This window comes from Giraffa tippelskirchi, chromosome 3, assembly GCF_054371585.1.
Source record: "Giraffa tippelskirchi isolate mGirTip1 chromosome 3, T2T-mGirTip1v1.2.pri, whole genome shotgun sequence".
Lineage (NCBI taxonomy): Eukaryota > Metazoa > Chordata > Mammalia > Artiodactyla > Giraffidae > Giraffa > Giraffa tippelskirchi.
The window spans coordinates 156,154,242-156,161,086 of record NC_137277.1 but is presented as its reverse complement, the minus strand read 5'-3'; positions in this window follow the sequence as shown (position 1 = coordinate 156,161,086).

Below are 6,845 nucleotides of genomic sequence, written 5' to 3'. Positions count from 1 at the left end.
TAGCTTGAACTATTTCACTTCTAGTGACAATCTGGCCTATTGGAAAATTCTAATAAGTTCTTGATCTGTCTCACTGAATGTGTTCAAGAATAAAATTTAAAGTGACCTTTCAGCTGTTACTTAAAAAAACCTCTCTGGGAATGACACTCTTACTCAAGACTCTATCTATTAATATCCTCTCTCCTACTTTGTATGTCCATGTCCCAAAATCTTGGTTCCATCTTTTAACACATGCTCTGAATAGTATGATCAACTAATAGATAAGTTCACAGTGTAAAGTTACTTCATCCTATCACATCCTATCACTTTTTTATTTTAAGAATAGAAGCAGAATTTTCAAGTTAGTAGTTGGATATTTAGAAGAGATGAAATGATAAATACTTCTCCCACTCTCTAAAAAGATGTCTCTAAAATATATGGAATTCAAAAATCTCTGAAAAGTACCTGCCTGCCTATACCTTTTTGGAAGCTGGAACAGCTTTGTCCTGATGTCGGGCACTTCAGGTCATCATGCTCCTTGATTTAGTAAAGGTCACTCAGATTTCAGTAGCCATCAGCTTTAAATTTGACCTAAGTTTCTGTAGCCAAGATAAGGTTGGGACATTGCAATCATTTTTCCAAGGAGAATTTACTATGGCCTAAAGATCTTTTAAGGTCAAGTTAGTCTAAGACCAGATATTGGAAATTTCACACAGCACTATCCCATAGAAACTTCAGTAAAAATGGAAATCTCTATCTATATTGTCTTGTATGATAACCACTAGCCATCTCTGCTGACTGAGAACTTGAAATGTGACAAGTGTGACTGCAGAACTGAATTTTTAATTGTATCTCATTTTAATTAATTAAAATAGCCCTATGTGACTCACGAATACATACTGAATGGATCAGCTCTCAGTACACGTTCATATTTGGTTGTTACACCAGGAAATAAAATATGTTTTTTAAAATTACAAAAGTCAGCATGTAGAGAAGTCAATTGGTACAAATAATCCAATCCTAAAAAGCTCATTTTTGTTTTGGAACATGTGGCTAAATTTCTCATCTTGGAGGCTCCTTTAGTACTTTTCAGTTAGAAAAATGTGATGTCTACAAGGCACTGAATGTTTAGTTCTCAAGCTTGATGTTTAATATTTTTCCCTCAAGACCTTATAAAACTGCTTTAACTCCCCATGGGATAATATCGAATACACTGTCATGGGACCCAACCTTATTAAATTACCATGTGTGAGATCCCCATGACTCAAGTTGTAGCAGGTGCAAAATAGAGTAGCAGCCAAGAGAGCGACAGTAATTTTTAACATCCACACCAGCTGGCAAAAGTGACAGGTGCTTAATTCCTCAGTCTTTAAAAATAACTGTTGAAAAGCCTGCACAGCAAAGCAAATATTTTCAAGTTTGTTTTTTAACTAAGTTCAAGTTACCTTCCTGACATATATTAATGTAATATAATATTTTGTGTTAATTTTTTTGCCTTAAAGTATATTTAAAACAGCACACAAGAACTTAATTTTTCTCCTTTATGAATGAAATAAACAATGATTATCAAATTAGGGAAATAAAATTTTATTTTTCTCGAGCAACATTATATCCAAAGTAACTCTTGACATCTTTTTCTCTAATTGGATTTACGTGTTTTTTTCCACAGTGGCAAATATGCCTTGAAATTTAAAGAGTAAAGGAAAAATATCTTCCTTTAAATTCTAAGTCGAGAGAAAAATCATGAATCCAAAGATTTAGTTAACAAACCAAGCCCAAAAAACAAAGAGGTTAGACAGCAAGTATTTGGAATCCAAACTAAAGAGTTATACTTCCTTGAATTATCAAGATAACTTAAACCAATAAAGAGCAAAACAATGGAATAATTCAAGCAATGATCTCAATTTTACAGTTTGATGAGTGAGCCCCAGGCTAAGGAGAGGCAGTGCAAAAGGAAGAGTGATGGGGTTTAAAACACCTGCTGAGAATTTTTCCAGAAACTTCATATCAAGATACGTTTTTTTCGGTTATTCATGAATTTATGGTAGGAAAAAGTACTAGCTCCACCCTACTTTGTCCTTCACTTGGCAGCTCCTACACTGTGATTGGCCAGAGTCTGCTTTTACCATGACACTGAGAAATGGAACCACTCTTTGGTTAGGACCAATGTTGCCCATGTCCTGTACCTCACATTGTTGACCTCACAGTCTGGTTCTCCTCCAGAGTCAAGGAATCTACACAGAAATAGAGCATGCCACTTCTGGAAACAACGCCCCCACTTCTACACACTCCGCATACCCATGACCCCGAACTTCCAAGCCCACATGGCCCAAGCTTTCTTCCAGGACATTGGTGGGATTCTTCCTAGGTCTACCCTCCTAAAGGAAGACTACAAAACAAACACCAAGAGACGGCCAAAGTCAGCTGTTTTTGTTTTGTTTTGCTTAAAGTGAGGACAGAAATTAACGTTACGGTACCTGCAGTACAGGATAGAACTGGAGGTGGGAACTGAAGGAGGGCAGGCCACCATATCAGCAAGGAGTCCAAGAAGTATAACTTGGCCTTCCAAGCTGTATTTGTCAAGGGAGTACCAGAGTATACATTATGTAGTAGTTTGTTAGTTTGACTGATAACTTTTAATCAGTTTAAATTTATGATAAGTGGACCTCAATTTGAACTCTTGTCCCAGGCCTGCAGAAATAAGGGTGGACCTCCTGAGAAAAGATAAATTCTGATTTTCTGGGGGCAGATCTTTAGGTTGTCCATAAATACTCCAATAAACACTAGAAATACTTCTAGTGAGCTTGAACTTTTAAAAAAATAATAGCGGTTAGGGCAGTCAAGATGGCAGAGTAGGAAGATCCTGAATTCAACTCTTCACACACACCAAAATGACAACTACCTACAGAGCAACTATGAAAACAACCTGAAAACTAACAGAAAAGATTTTTCACTGCTAAAGACATAAAGAAAGAATCACAGTGAGATGATAGGAGGGGCAGCGACATGACAGTCAAGACTCTAATCAGTTCAGTTCAGTTCAGTTCAGTCGCTCAGTCGTGTCCGACTCTCTGCGACCCCATGAACTGCAGCACGCACCAGGCCTCCCTGTCCATCACCAACTCCCGGAGTCTACCCAAACCCATGTTCATCGAGTCGGTGATGCCATCCAACCATCTCATCCTCTGTCGTCCCCTTCTCCTAATCAGCAACCCACAAATAGAAGGGATATCACTGACTCAGTGGTAAAGAATCCATCTGCCAATGCAGGAGACACGGGTTCAATCCCCAGGTCAGGAAGATCCCCTGGAGCAGGAAATGGCAACCCACTCTAGCATTCCTGCCAGGATAATCCCATGGACAGAAGAGCCTGGTGGGCTACAGTCCATGGGGGCACAAAAGAATTGGACATGACTGAGCACGCAAGCATGCACAATTGTAAAGTCCTCCATAAAGGGCAGGAACTCCAAGCTGCATATCAGGATTTCCAGCCTAAGTGTCCTTCACCATGAAGACAAGCCCCCAGAACATACTGAGACTTATGTTCAGAAGAAACTAGAAAGCTACAGAAAACAAAGACTGCTCTCAAAGGGTGTGCACAAAATTTCACATGTTTTGAATTACAGTGCAGAGGCAGTAGTTTGAAAGGAGCCTTAGTCAGACCCATTTGTTCATCTTGGAAACCCACCCAAAGAGAGAAGAACCTTGGGACTCCCACTGAGGATAGAGATGCTGGCAGCAGTCAATTTGAACAGCACGTTTGACAGCAGTAATACTGGCACAGGCAAGAACCATTTTGGAATCCTCCCTCTAGCCTAATTAGTACCAGGAGGTTACCCACCCTACCAGAAAGTAGGCACTAGCCCAGCACATTCCAGACTGTGTAGACAGTCATGCGTTGACACAACATAACCCACCAGTGAGCCAGCAAAAGCTCCATGCCCCTCTCAGGTCACATGAGAGACTGGGTGCACCAAAAAACTGGGAACAACAACAGACTGCAAGATCAGTTCACTCGTAACAGGAACAGACCCCACTTGGTGATCCTAACCACCCATAAAGAAATCTAAGCACCAAAGAATTGATGCTTTTGAACTGTAGTATTGGAGAAGACTCTTGAGAGTCCCTTGGACTGCAAGGCGATCAAACCAGTCAATCCTAAAGGAAACCAACCCTGAATATTCGTTGAAAGGACTGATGCTGATACTGAAACTCCAAAGATTGGCCACCAGATGTGAAGAGCCGACTCACTAGAAAAGACCTTGATGCAGGAAAAGATTGAAGGCAAGAGGAGAAGGGGACAACAGAGGATGAGATGGTTGGATGGCATCTCCAACTCAATGGTCATGAGTTTGAGCAAGGTCCTGGAGTTGGTGATGGACGGGGAAGCCTGGCATGCTGCAGTCCATGGGTGGCAAAGAGTCGGACACAACTGAGTGACTGAACTGAACTGAACCACCCATGTTTCCCTGAAGTTTCAGGGGACTGCTCCATGGGTACATTACACTCGAGTAAGGAAGGCATCCAGGCCCTAACCCCTGGAAAGACAATCCAAGACAATGAAAAACTCCCCTCACACCCCTCCCCCTGACCATTATTCTTGTGAATGTCTCAGATCTAAATCTCCTTTTCCAGAAACCAGCAAAAGATAAGTAAATGTATGCCTTGCCGAGAGGTAGAGATTTGGAGATGATTGAATTGCCCTAAATGATGTTAGCTGACCAGGGAGGGTCTGTGCACTGGCCAAAAATATATCAGGTTGCTTTTTCCTCAATGCAAGTGGTCTGATTAGAGTAAATGCAGACAGGCTTCTGAAAAAAGCAGTTTGGCTACCAAAACCCAACGGAACAACCTCAAAACAGAGTAATGTAGGCTCTTCCTGGGGTCATTTGGCTTCTACGTTCCCTGGGCTGCTTAATAACCATTACTTTCTTGCAGGTAGATGGGCCCATGTATCTGATAATGTCTGATGTTCTTTTTCTCCAAAAGGTTCAGTTCAGTCGCTCAGTTGTGTGTGACTTTTTGTGACCCCATGGGATGCAGCATGCCAGGCCTCCCTGTCTATCACCAATTCCCGGAGGTTACTCAAACTCATGTTCATTGAGTTGGTGATGATTATTGAACAATCTCAATCTCATCTTCTGCTGTCCCCTTCTCCTCCTGCCTACAATCTTTCCCAGCATCAGGGTCTTTTCAAATGAGTCAGCTCTTTGCATCAGGTGGCCAAAGTATTGGAGTTTCAGCTTCAGTATCAGTCCTTCCAATGAACACCCAGCGCTGATCTCATTTAGGATGGACTGGTTGGATCTCCTTGCACTCTAAGGGACTCTCAAGAGTCTTCTCCAACACCACAGTTCAAGAGCATCAATTCTTCGGCGCTCAGCTTTCTTCACCGTCCAACTCTCACATCCATAAATGACTAGTGGAAAAACCATAGCCTTGACTAGATGGACCTTTGTTGGCAAAGTAATGTCTCTGCTTCTTAATATGCTATCTAGGTTGGTCATAACTTTCCTTCCAAGGTGTAAGCGTCTTTTAATTTCATAGCTGTGGTCAACATTTGCAGTGATTTTGGAGCCCAGAAAAATAAAGTCAGCCACTGTTTCCACTGTTTCCCCATCTATCTACCATGAAGTGATGGGACCGGATGCCATGATCTTAGTTTTCTGAATGTTGAGCTTTAAGCCAACTTTTTCACTCTCCTCTTTTACTTTCATCAAGAGGCTCTTTAGGTCTTCTTCACTTCTGCCATAAAGGTGGTGTCATCTGCATATCTGAGGTTATTGATATTTCTCCCAGCAATCTTGATTCCAACTTGTGCTTCTTCCAGCCCAGCATTTCTCATGATGTACTCTGCATATAAGTTAAATAAGCACAGTGACAATATACAGCCTTGACGTACTTCTTTCCTGATTTGGAACAATTCTGTTGTTCCACGGCCAGTTCTAACTGTTGCTTCCTGACCTTCATACAGATTTCTCAAGAGGCAGGTCAGGTGGTCTTGCTCTTGAAGAATTTTCCACAGTTTATTGTGATCCACACAGTCAAAGGCTTTGGCATAGTCAATGAAGCAGAAATAGATGTTTTTGTGGAACTCTCTTGCTTTTTCGATGATTCAGTAGATGTTGGCAATTAGATCTCTGGTTCCTCTGCCTTTTTTATGTCCAGTTTGAACATCTGGAAGTTCACAGTTCATGTATTGTTGAATCCTGGCTTGGAGAATTTTGAGCATTACTTTACTAGCGTGTGAGACAAGTGCAATTGTGCAGTAGGAGCATTCTTTGTCATTGCCTTTCTTAGGGACTGGAATGAAAACTGACCTTTTCCAGTCCTGTGGCCACTGCTGAGTGTTCCAAATTTGCTGACATATTGAGTGCAGCACTTTCACAGCATCATCTTTTAGGATTTGAAATAGCTCAGCTGGAATTCCATCACCTCCATAGCTTTGTTCGTAGTGATGCTTCCTAAGGCTCACTTGACTTCACATTCCAGGATGTCTGGCTCTAGGTGAGTGATCACACCTTCGTGATTATCTGTGTTGTGAAGGTCTTTTTTGTACAGTTCTTCTGTGTATTCTTGCCACCTCTTCTTAATACCTTTTGCTTCTGTTAGGTCCATACCATTTCTGTCCTTTATTGAGCCCATCTTTGCATGAAATGTTCCCTTGGTTTCTCTAATTTCCTTGAAGAGATCTCTAGTCTTCCCCATTCTATTGTTTTCGTCTATTTCTTTGCATTCATCACTGAGGAAGGCTTCTTATCTTTCCTTGCTATTCTTTGGAACTCTGCATTCAAATGGGTATATCTTTCCTTTTCTCCTTTGCTTTTCGCTTCTCTTCTTCTCATGGCTATTTGTAAGGCCTCCTC